Source organism: Cuculus canorus, chromosome 1 (assembly GCF_017976375.1).
Source record: "Cuculus canorus isolate bCucCan1 chromosome 1, bCucCan1.pri, whole genome shotgun sequence".
Taxonomy (NCBI): Eukaryota; Metazoa; Chordata; class Aves; order Cuculiformes; family Cuculidae; genus Cuculus; species Cuculus canorus.
In genome coordinates, this window is record NC_071401.1 from 118,467,350 (window position 1) to 118,480,545 (window position 13,196).

Below are 13,196 nucleotides of genomic sequence, written 5' to 3' on the forward strand. Positions count from 1 at the left end.
TGAGGATAAGGTTGAGGTGCTTAATGCCTTCTTTGCCTCAGTCTTGAATAATAAGGTAAGATGTTCTCTGAGTACGCAGCCTCCTGAGCCAGAAGACTGGGAGAAGGAGCAGAAGAAAGCTCCAGTGATCCAAGAGGGAATGGTTGGAGACCTGCTCACCAATTAGACATTCACAAGTCTACTGGGCTGGATGAGATCCACCCAAGGGTATTAAGTGAGCTGGTGGAGGTGCTTGCCAAACCCCTTTCCATCATCTACGAGCAGTCCTGGCTGATGGAGGAAGTTCCACTTGACTGGAGGTTGGCAAATGTTATGCCCATTTACAAGAAGGGCTGGAGGGAGAACCCAGGGAACTACAAGCCTGCCAGTCTGACCTCGGTGTTGGGGAAGGTCATGGGGGAGGTCACATTGAGTGCTATCACACAGCATACACAAAACAAGTAGGTGATCAGGCCCAGTCAACATGCGTTTAAGGCAGGTCCTGCCAAACTGACCTGACCTCCTTCTATGACAACATTACCCACTTAATGGATGAAGGAAAGGCTGTGGATATATTGTACCTGGACTTCAGTAAAGCCTTTGTCACTGTTTCTCACAATGTTTTGCTTGAGAGACTAGCTGCCACTGGCCTGGAGAGGCACATCCTCTGCTGTGTTAAAAACTGGCTGAGTGGTCGGGCCCAAAGAGTGGTGGTAAATGGAGTCAAATCCAGCTGGAGGCCTGTCACAAATGGTGTCCCCAGGGCTCAGTATTGGATCCAGTCCTGTTCGATATCTGTATCAGTGTTCTGAATGAGGGGATCAAATGTACCCTTAGTAAGTTTGCAGATGACACTAAGCTGGGTGGAAGTGTCAATCTGCTGAAGGGCAGAGAGGCTCAATTTAAGTTTTAGTTGGACTTTAGCCTTTCTGGGCTTTTAGCCACCTGTTCAGAGGGATCTGAGCAGACTGGACTGCTGGGCTGAGACCAGGGTATGAGGTTTAACAAGGCCAGGTGCTGGATCCTGCACTTGGGGCACAACAGCTCTATGCAGCACTACAGTCTAGGGGAAGAGTGGCTGGAAATCTACCAGATAGAGAAAGACCTGAGGGTGTTAGTCGACAGCAGCTGAACATGAGCCAGCAGTGTGCTCAGTTGGCCGTGAAGGCCAGTAGTATCTTGGCCTGTATCAGAAATGGTGCAGCCAGCGGGACAAGAGAAGAGATTGTGCCCCTGTACTCAGCATTGGTGAGGCCACACCTCAAATACTGTGTTCAGTTTTGGGCCCCTCACAACAAGGGCATCGAGGTGCTGGAGTGTGTCCAGAGAAGGGAGATGAAGCTGGTGAATGGGCTGGAGAAAAAGTCTTATGAGGAGCAGCTGAGGGAACTGGGATTGGTTAGCCTGGAGAAGAGGAGGCTGAAAGGAGACCTTATTACTGTCTACAATTACCTGAAAGGAGATTGTAGAGAGGTGAGTGTTGGTCTCTTCTCCAAAGTGACAGGTAATAGGATGAGATGGAGTTGTCCCAGAGAAGGTTCAGATTGAACATTAGGAAAAAATTTTTCACCGAAAGGGTTATCAGCACTGGCACAGGCTGCTCACAGAGGTGGTTGAGTCCCCATCCCTGGAGGTGTTTAAAAGACAGGTAGATGAAGTACTTAGGGGTATGGTTTAGTAGTGGATGGGTACATTTGGACTTGATGATCTCAAAGGTCTTCTCCAATCTAGCAATTCTATGAAAACTGAGTGAAGTGAGACCTCATTCCATGAGGTAGTCAGGGCACTTCCACATACAGAAATGACTGGCAGGTCAGCTAGGAAATGAACTTCCAGTGCCTTGGCTAGTTTGTGGTACCTGCCCATACACAAACTCTGCAGTAAGCATAAGGTGCTTTGTTTCTCAGCAAAAATAAGTAATAATTATCTTTGATTTTATTTTTGAAGGATAGGAGTATATAAATATGTTTGCATGGGCATTGTGAATGAAAGTGTCAATTAGCTTAAAAAAAAGTTGTTAATTTGCCTGTCAGAGAATAGAGTGATGCATGCCTTTGACTGAAACTGCAATCCTGAAAACCACCACTGAGCTGCTACCTAAGCATGGGAAGACATAAACTTAATAGATGTCTTATTTCTTACTTACACAGATGTCTTACTTCTTTTTCCTGTGATGGCGCCACTTGACTGGTAGAACATGAAAGACAAAAAAAAATTTCTTAGGATACTAGTGATGCTTGAATTTTGAAGTTGAACAAAAACAAGAACCTATGAAAATAAGAACCTATGTTCTTATTCTTACTCGATTGAAAAAGGCTGTTACAAAGTACTAGTTCCTGCTTTGTGACTTTGAGAAGGTATTCTTTTTGGGTAATACAAGTAAGACAATTTTGTGGAAAAATATCAAAAAAGAAATTAAAACCTGTCCAAGAAGAGAGACAGACTTTGAAATCTGAACAAAAAACATTTTGTAATGAATATTCTCCCAATTACACTCCTATGCTAAGAATGTGCTTGAATCCTGGAAGCTAGTCAGAATTACGTGAACTCTACTTTTCTCACGTTGAAAATATCCTGACCTCTGATGGCTTCAGACATAAAATCTGAAGTCAAGTTCTCCCTTCCTTCTATCATCACTTCTTCCATGTTGACTCAACAGCAAAGTTTGTTGCTTAATGCTGTCCTATAAAACAGTTAATCCAGACCTGACCTTATACAAACCGACTGCTGTACATCCTGCTTCTGGCACAGTTTGGTTGGTGAATACTCACAAATATGAGTAGTAATGATTTGCTTTGGGTTTCCAAGCAGTCATTGCAGTCAGGATTTTTTTTTTTTTTTCTTTTCATTAGCCAGCTGAGGGAGTGAAAAAAACAAATCAGTCTTATGCTGATCCCTCCACCAACCTCATCGACACAGCAGCTGTGTCCTAAAACAAGAACTGTACCAAGTCAGCAGGCCTAGGTCAGGGGCACTGCCAGTCGCTCCTGCCACCACAAATGAGCTCACAACTCATGTCCTTATGCAGGAACTCGTTCCTGACAAATAATTAGCACCTACAATTTCCTCTGAAGACAGCAAGAATGAAATATACCTGCAAGACATACTAGCCTTATCCACATATAATAGGTCCTTAAAGTATTACGGTTCTTGTCATCATAATAGATCATGAATGCATCCTAAACATTCACCTTACTTGTATGCATTTGACAGAAACTCTGTAGCTCAGTGTTGTAAGATCTCATCTCCAGTCTAACACATATATACTGAGTGCCTAAATTAAGGTGCTTAAATCCATCTTCAGCCACAAAATGCTGAGCAAGAACTACTCTTTCTCCAAGTCTCTAGAAAGTTTGGATGCTCAGCGCTTCTGAAAAGATGCCAGGCTTCAGACAATTACATTTGGAAAATGTTGGCTCCTTGAGTAAGCTCTAGGTATCTTGTTAAGGGATTTTGCAAACATAAAGCAAACAACCAGTTATTGCATGGGCTGAAGACCAGCACTGTTTGAGATATGCACAAAGGAGTATTTTGATTAAAAGGATGTGATACCAATTCAACATTAGTTTGATGTTGTTTAGAGTCCACCTGATGACTGATAAATGTGAGGCAGCCAGAGCTGATGTTTCTTGTTTCTGTGTGTTATTTTCTAAGCATCAGAAGTTGTTTTTTCCCCCCCTTCCATGGGTCAAATATCTGAAGTCCTTTAGAACATACCTCAGGGTTTAAATAATGCATTTTCCAACATGATAGGCAGCACTGTGAATAATGGAAGACTTTTCAGGAGAATTGTTAAAAATGCAAAAGGTCCGGATCCTATTTACTTCAGATTTGACCCTTTTCTCTTTCTTTTGCAGCAAATGGTTCTTTCCTTCTAAAATTTAGGTGTTGTTTTGGCAAAAGCAGAGCTATCCCTTTACTCATCATAGCTTCCACTAGTTTTCTAACTCGAGATAATTTTTTTCTGTTGGCTAATCTTCATAACTCATGACCATTTGCCACAATCTTGGTAACAATGATAATAAAACTGATTGTATGTTTTATACACAGAATTATATTTACAGAATTCCTTAAGAATCCTTTATTTAGGTTGATTTCCGATCTCAAATTGTAACATTTCTCATTTGAACAAACAGTGATAGCTTATAAAACTGATTTCCATTTTTGTTCTTGCAATCAGTTACAGTTTGTGGGCACATATTTAGCTGCTTCAAATTCCACATGTATCAAATGACTGGAATACACATTTAAAGGAAAGGGTGATTTTGGATATTTGGCTTTCAATTGCCCAGCTGGAGACAGCACAAGGCCAACCGTCACCAAGTGCTGACCACGCATTTCTGAGAAAAAAATTGCCTTAAAGTGTCTCAGTTTGAGGATTAGACACTTTCAAGTCGTAGGCATGTCTTCATCATTGGTATCAGGTGTAATACCAGAGTTAATGTTAAAAAGCAGTAAGGAAGGTAAGACATGTTTACTACTTCTGAAAACCAAGTTGTGATTTTCTGTCTGTGAGACCATCATTGATTTCTCTGGAAGTTACAGCACTCTAGAGCCACTAATAAAATAAAAGATTGAAATATCAGTCAGATTTTTCCCTGCCAATTTAAGTTGGAGAAAGAGGAATAGGAGAAATCTATAACATATGAGCAAAACTATCTCTAAATGGAGTGTTTAAAAATATTTCCATCAGGCATCAGCAGATGGGTGTTCAAATGAAAGCCAAGTATTAAAATGGCATCTGTTATAAGTCTTGCATTCCAAGAGAGAAAATAAGAGCCAGATAAGTTAGTCTGTGTTGACATGTAAAGTACATCACTCCCATTAGAAGGGCTGATGCAGATCTAAATCACCCAAAAGATGCTCTGTGGCAAAACTGGTTACCCAGGAGCGGAAGCATAAATGAATTTGAACATTGGTAATTCAATTGTAGTCATTGCACCTCTGTATGTAAACTTTCATTGGACAGAAAACACCTGGAAAAGCTCTACTAAGAGGTCTTTATTCTTGGACAGCTTTGGATGACAGCCTAAATAAACAGAGAGGCAAGAAAGAGTGATTTTGTTCTTTTTTTTTCACTACAGCATTGTTTTTGTAATCACTTCCAAAAGCCCAAATTTACAATTAGAGAGACCCTTCTACAAACACAGCATATAATTACATGCTTCGTGTTTCAATATATTCTGATATTTTCAGCAGTCTTCACTCCAAGTCATGCTCCTTTTCCTTCGTGTTTACACCTCATCCTCCCCTGAAAGCTCTAAATTTAAAATTTTTGCACACAGAAAAGCTTGACTCCTCAGCTATTAATCCCATGTATGATATCACTTCCTTTTTTTGTTTATAAGCAAGAAGATTGTTCAGAAATGTCCTGGATTTGTGTAATCTAGTGACTTTTTAAAAAAATAATTTAATCTTTATTTAGACAAAGTAATTAAAAAATCAACATGCTGTCAAACTGAGACTGATTTGAGTAGTAACAATGGTAACTGATTAACTTCAGTCTGCTTAATAATGCTGTTTACACTCTTCCTGCTTCTCCTTAAATTCAATTATTTCAAAACTCAAGGGATTTCTCCTATGCACATCTGCAAATTCAGTGTCAGTTCCAGATTCAGATTTTGGTGGTGAATCATGCTAGCCTCAGTTCACCCAAAGAGGGGCCAGTTTTTACCAGACAAACAAATTGAGGTGACTTAATACGTGTGGGGTTTAACTGACATATTTACTTGCTTTCACCATTCTTTTTTCGCTTCTAATGAATCAAACATATTACTACACACTGTTGACAAACTGAAGATGACAGGTGAGAACAGATGATATAGACATTAAGAAATTCAAACCAAGAATACCCAGCTTAACTATGTAATGTCTGACACCACCAGCTCTTCAAAGGGAGTGTTTCATTTTTTGGAAAAGATTGGAAAGAGAACTAAGGGTTAAGTATTTTCTTTTAACTTAAACTAAATTCATGGGAAACTAGGCATGGTATAAATATTCCAAATTACTCTACCTTCAAAAATATGTCTTGGTAGCATACATATGATTACTTAATGATACAGATTATCTATGTGTATTCATTTCATATGCATGGTGGTAATGAAACATTGATCAGCATATCAACAAATAAGGAATTTACTGAAATTCTTGGAAAATGAAAAAATTAAGACCTTTTTGCATGTATGCTATGATACATATAACAGCTGTTTACCCACACTTTATATTAAACATAAAGTTTGAGTCAGCTTTTTAGTACAGAATTGAACTGTACCAAAAAAAGATATTTTATTACTTTGTGTCTGGTTGTGACCTAAGCCAAGTTACGAAATTAAATATGAATTTTCATGAATTGGCCTTTTTCCACTGAGTGGGAATGAGACTGGGCTGCTAACATATCTGTGCGAAGAAATACTTGCCTCTACACAGAGCTGAGTAACAAGTCATGAGACCTAAAGCTTGGCGCTGCCACTGACTTGCTGGGAACCTTCGGGCAAACAATTCTTTCCATTTTCCTTTATTTTCCTAACTTTAAAACAGGAGTAATGAAATTTATTTATACTTACCCTGGTGGCTACAAGCTAATGGTTCTTCAGCAGTTCAGTCAATGGCACTTCATTTTATTGAGATTAGAGATACAATTTCATTTTCTTCGTCTGTCTCTCAAGTGAAGCAATTCCCACCTCCAACTGTTTTTAAAACCTGACTGGAAAACAGCAGTCTTACTTGCTAATTCTCCTTTCATGGGCTGTTTCCACTTTCACATATATTTGTTCTTCTACCATTAGTTCACAGGCTTTTCCATTGAGTGGGAATGAGATTGGGCTGCTAATATTTCTGAGCAAAGATATACCTGTGTCTACATAGAGCTAAGCAGTAAAAACTCATGAGACCTAAAGACTGACCTTGTGCCTCTTGCTCCCACAGGGTTGTACTTATCAGTCCAGAGATTCTTTCATGAGAAGGACTGAGATTAATTAATAGTCAAAGAATTGCTGAAGCTGAAAGAAGTGACAGCATGTATGTGCAGGATACAGAAATTCAAAACACTAACCAGATCACTTAGGCCAAATAAGGATAACCTCTCTATGTCACTTTCTAATATTTTTTGCAGAAATGTCTTTTTCTACCTTCAGACATGAAGCTTCCAGTATTTTCCTTGAGAGATTCCAAATTTTGTCTTCTTGCCCTAGCACTCTGTCCCTCTCTTTTCTTTTTCTGTTGGGCTGGTGCAGATGTTTTTTTGCAGCATTCTTCTCTACACTGCTTCTTCGCCAACTGTGTCTTTTAGCTTCTATGATAATCTTTTGTCTTGGTGTCTTGTTAAAATCTGACTGCCTGTGGATCTACCTTCACTTCCGCTGCATAGGCCACAGAATCCTATATATGTTCTTACCTTTACCTTCTCTACGGACACCATATTGCCTTTTTCCTTGGTGATCTGACACCTTATTGTTTCACTATAACTAGACGCTACAGACAGATGAGAGAACAGACTATGTCAAGATACCTTGTAGGATAGGGATCTTGCATGCTGTGAAACACATTGTGCGCATCCTTTGAGTCTCCTGACCAAATGTCTTGAAGATGTGTTTTTTTTAAAACTGCATTGTCACTGGTACCAAGAGCAAATGCCACAGCATTTCAGAACTGTCATAGCATGGGAAAATCAGTAATTTTTTTCAATAGCTTCCTAAAAGATGGCAGAAATGAGATGAGATGAGATGAGATGAGATGAGATGAGATGAGATGAGATGAGATGAGATGAGATGAGATGACATGAGATGACATGAGATGGCTGGCTTGTCCCTTCTAAAACCCCTGTTTACCAAAGGTTTTCAACTTAGTAGGCTGCAGTTCAGTGTATCTCCTAGTATCTCTCTTAAAAATACAGTGTAATCAATACTAATAGCTTTATGCTGTTAGGAGAGAGTTATTCAAAATATTGTAGAATGCTTTCTTAGTCATATAGAGCACAGAGTTTTTTTATGCAGTGAAAAATGCCAGAGGACTAGTTCAAATTGAATCACAAGCATTTCTGCTGAGAAAGCAACGACTGCCTCAGAGACTTTGAACAATGAAGCCTGCTTTGGGGAGCTAATGCAAGTTTATTTGCCTTGCAACAGAGCAAACCTTCAGTTCTGATTTTTTTGAAACATTCTTTCAATAGTTTAGCCTGGGTTTTGCACAACCTTTTCAGAATTAAGCACCCTGCCAGAATGCTGCCAACAAATATTGCTTAATTCCTCAGTAAAGGGGGAGTCTTGTTATTTAAATAAAGTAGCTACTGTAGTAGATTTGCAGATATGTTAAGAGTATTACAGGATCTAGAAGTAGATTTAGAAAGAAAATACTATAAAGCAGGAAAAAAAATAAACACTGCACTTATTGAAAATTAAGACATTATGACATGTGATGTGATTGCATCAGATAAGAGCAGGTGGAACTGCGTTACCTGTACATGCAGTGTAATGCGTGTTGCATAGTGACACTAGATTATAGTAACACTTTCTTTTAAAACACGGTCATCTTTTAAAACCTGACTGTCAACCACTACCAATTACATTAGGGGAAGAAAACAAAGTCACAGGTTTCTTCTGTCCCTTTTTATGGACTGTGAAATTTTTTTTATATAATTTCAAGAAAAAATATAGATACTAAAATACGGAGGCAGAAATAGACACTGGGAAAAATACACAAGCGAAAAATAGAGCTGGTTCTCCTCAGAACTTGCTTTCGATAAATTATTTCTCATCTCCATCAAAGCCCACAGATTTTTGTAAATATGAAGAGGAGTCAGACAATTTATTTACTGCATAAAGTGAATTCACAGGAATTCTTTCTACCCCCCAGATTTTTGGACCGTGTCCAGCTACTAGAAATTACAAACCATCTAAGCATTGAAAAGTGCTTTTCACCAACCACAAATGCCACTGAATGGTCTGGTTTTTGACTTTTGTGTGGGATGATATCGAACTCTGGAATCAATCAATTTTTACTATAAGGTGTTAGCTACATTTTTTTTTTTCTTACAGCATTTATTATGCTCACTATATTCTTTGGCATATCAGCATCCCCGTTATTTGATTATGGACATCTGCCTCTGTATAAAAGTTTCATAAACTACCTGTAACCTTGGAGATGCACATATAAGTCATTAATCATTCTAAGAGAAATTCTGGCGTGTTTGAAGTCAATAGCAAAATTTCCCTTGACTTCGACAAGGATCAGATTTCGCTTCTCCCCCTGCAATGTGTCTAACAGGTGCCATTGCCCTTAATGCCAACTATCAGCCAGTAGTTCCAAATAATACCATTTGCCTTATTATCCAGTATATTAAGAATTCATTTTCTGCCGGCTAACGCTGAGCTTTCAGTCCAAAGTGGAGGTTGTGACATCTGCCCAAATGAGATTGCATGCTGCTGAAATGAATTCCTAGCTCTGTTCCAGACTCTGTCCCTCTGTTATTCAGTATCTTTGGAGCTAATAGAATCATAAATCAAAGCTGATTTGTATTCTGTATGGCCAAAGAGTTGCAATAAAGCCTGAAGATGGGTGTATCTTCCAAAGCAGCCTGCCAATTAGAACTATTGCCGCTGAGCTTCTTGTTTAGTGAACTGTCCAATACTGCATAGTATCCAATAGGTTTCTATGCTGGCTTGTTGCTAACATATGAGCAAATCATCTGGGTATAGAAATAATAATACTACCACATATTTTGGACCTCTAGCACAGCTTTCAATCCAAGAGTTTCAAATAACTACACATGTTAATTAAGCTCTTCTAGTGTGAGGTAGGTATATGTTAACATAAGAGTTTTACAGAAGGAGAGACATTAGCACAGAGCTGTTAAAACACTTGCCTACTGGCTATTATGACTTCTGTGGAAGATGGATCCTTTATCTAACAAGACTGTTTTTCATGTGCTATTAAGCTGCCAGATATAAGATGACTATATATCTTTAAAGGTCCTACCCAATTCATTCCTGTCTTTTTTTCAGTCTCAGGATCTACCATGTAGGTGATACATGGATTCTTAAAACCATCACATTTCACATCTTCTGCTAGAGACACTTCTATTCACTGAACTGATGACTTCTGCAAGAATTCCTACATCTAATTAATGAAGATTTCATCTTTGAGAAAAAGCAACCTACAGGAATATCTTTCTGTCTGTCTTCAAATAAGCGCTCTTTTTAGAAGAATGAAAAATGCTGTTTTTCTCTTCTTATTTTTGGAAGTCAGAGCATATCTAATATCTATCCTTTGTCAGAGTCATCCCATTGTACTCAGAAATTTTGTGCTTCTTTCCCCAGTTAAAATTTACCTGGAAATAGTGATATAAAAACAGGATGTTAGTAATAGCTGTTGAATTCTGTTGTCAGTTTTGACCTCTAACACAGTTATATCTATCACCCAGATTTGCAATTTGACTCATCTTCCTTCATCAGACCTTGTCCTATTCAAGTCCAGTTTTCAACTATAACAACCATATCTTTTGTTTCACTGTATCATAACCAAACATGGTAACTGCTAAACCTGCCAGCTATCTTGCTAAGATTTGAAATATCTTTCTAATGTTTATCAGGCCTAAAATTTATCCCAGTCAAGCTTGTACTATTATTGCCTAAGAAATTAAAGGCATTAACCAGCTGCTGTGGCAGATAAATAATTTTATATTTTTATTTGCATTCATCAGTTCTTGAGGGAAGAAAGGGCTGGTATTTTCCAGTTTCCAAAAGCTGAGCATTCTGTTTAACTCCATGCTCCCATATAGTTTTAGACTACTGCTTCTGAACATGGTATCTGAGGTCATCCCACATGAAATCAACAAGAATTAAGCCCCTAGGAATTCCCCATTTCCCTATGATGTGGACACCAGTGAAGATATTTAAGTCTGTTAGATTCTCAATAGTTTAAGCCATGGAAACAGAGGATAGATTTATTTTCCACCACATGTAACATCTAAATTATCTACAGGTAATGGTACATCCATCTTGGAAGTTACAACTGTATTGATCACTTTGACTGTGGCGTGACTCTGATGTCATCTGGAAGAAAGGTGGAACTTACCTAGAACGTGTTTTTAGAATAGACATGGCAAACAATTCAAATTAATTCAGATTAAAACATCAAGGATAAAAGAAAGTTTAACTCCTGGACTTGTTCTCCCACACACAAGCAAATTTGGTTTTAGTACTAACTGCAATGAGAACTCCAGAACAGAAAAGTTCTACTGACATGTTCAGATAGCTACAGTATGGAGAACCATTTAGATGTAGCAAATCCATCCCACTCTATCAAAATCCCTTCTTGCCACCTTCAGAAAAGGCTGACATGAGGCTCAATTCTACATTTATGAAATGTAAAATGAAATCAATGAACTAAGTCATTACGAAGCTGTTCTTAATTAATCTAAAGATATGTCTGATTTATACTTGAGAAGATTATTTCCATTCTGCTGGCCAGAATGTTGCTATTATCTTATGATCCATCTTTATTCAGGATCTGTACTTCCTACACATCTTCATAATTTCAGAGGTTTTAAGATTATGACTAGAAACTAGCCTTACCACCCAAAATCTTTTTGTCCAACTCAGAAGAGGCATCTTACCTTAGAATTAGCATTAGCACATCTTTTTATTCTTTATAGAATAGTCTCAGGAATTCAACAAAGCCTGGACTCCTGTGGCTTTTTATCATTGAATTATTTCCACAATCTCTGCTTGGTTATAGTTCTGTGCAAATGTTCTTTCTGTTTCTAGATTGTCTGTAAGACCTCAGCTAGGTCAAAGTACTTACGTATTTTGCAGTGCTTGTGCTGTCTCTTGTTGTATAAATTTGAGAAAGTCTTTAAATACTTCTTTTAAAGTCATTAGTTAATGTTCTCATTTTTACCAGCCCATTTTATTAATTATATATATACAATGGCATTTGAAATATTTATTTCATTACTCATGTGTGACATCTGAGCATCATTTCTGACTTGTCACGTACCTCACCTTATAACTGTCTCTTTAAAGCCTTTAGTTTGCATAGCAGTACAGCTGGGAGACTAGTACAATCACATGTATAAGTAACACCTATATAATCATATCGAGTGATGAAATATTGCAATAGAAATTCCAGGCATGTCAGAAAGACAGTGTGTACTGTAAGTTTTAATTAAGTTTATGGCATCCACAAGATAAAAATAATTCAGTGCTTGGGAAAAGTGCGGGCTGTGCTTTTTGGTGTTAAGAGTGGTACGGGGCAGAAGAACGTGAGATCTGGCCGAGATAACAGGACATGTCCCAAGTGAAACACAGTTAAAGAGGTGGGATGCGTCATAATTTCTTCAAACACACAAGCAGTGTCTGTGCTGGTCCTGGATATGGCTTCATATTCCTGTAGAAAGGAAGGCTGACCAACTGAATAAGGCACGACCCTTCTTCTTGTGCCCTGCGTCTCTTACACACCTGCTGATCAGTGCTCAGGAGCCTGATCATTAGCCTCATTCCAGCCATAAAATGGGAGCAATACCTCTTCCCTACCTTAGAAGGTACTGTTAGGATAAATATGTGACTATTTAGGTTCTGCTGCAATGATGACCAAATAAGCTACTGGCATAAGCTTATTGGGTACTATATTAGCATGGAGAGGAATTCTCCTGCTTGCCTGTAATGGGAAACTCGTAAAATCTTTCCTTAAAAGGAATGGACAACAAGTAGCACAAATCCCTAAGGGAAATGAAGGGGAGGTCATACTTTATAGTCCACGGACGTATTTTACTTCCAAGGGTGGCATTCTGAAAATATTCTCAGTACTTTTTTCTCTATAAACCTGAAGGCATTTTAATTTATGATGAAATATAGAAATATAACATTTCTGCTTTTTGATTAATAATAACAGACCATATTTCTTTTCATTTCTGTATCCCAGTCTGAGTAGAAAACACGCATCTGTTTGAGTACATTTAATTGCGTTACTTTACTGAAGAGAAAAATATGGTGAACCTACCCACAAGCTTTTCTGTAATTGACATTTTGCTCTCTGCTAAGTATGGAAGCATTTCCATCAGTTTAATTTAAGCTCCTGATTCAGCAAAGAAACTAAACATGTACAGTACTCAATGTGTAACACTTCATTACTCTCAAAAAGAAATAAGATAGAAGTTTATTACTTTATCAACTCAGTGCTCTAGAGACTTGAACTGAAAATTTTTGTCTTTTCTTTATGAT

The 13,196-nt window shown here is 38.2% G+C and overlaps 1 protein-coding gene and 1 long non-coding RNA gene across 5 annotated transcripts in view; one reads left to right on the forward strand and one right to left on the reverse strand.

Annotated features, from left to right (window-relative positions):
* The window catches only part of COL8A1 (collagen type VIII alpha 1 chain), a 96,370-nt gene that overhangs the window by 38,243 nt on the left and 44,931 nt on the right, over positions 1-13,196 (forward strand). The gene's annotated exons all lie outside the window — the stretch shown is intronic.
* Positions 1-13,196, reverse strand: part of LOC128853698 (uncharacterized) — a 56,517-nt gene that overhangs the window by 10,195 nt on the left and 33,126 nt on the right. Inside the window, exons 2-3 of one of the 2 annotated variants that reach the window (XR_008452396.1) lie at positions 2,126-2,166; positions 1,432-1,606 (exon numbers count right to left, since the gene is read on the reverse strand). This is a non-coding gene — a long non-coding RNA (uncharacterized LOC128853698). The remainder of the gene's footprint in view (positions 1-1,431; positions 1,607-2,125; positions 2,167-13,196) is intronic. The other variant, XR_008452398.1, reaches the window with a different exon arrangement.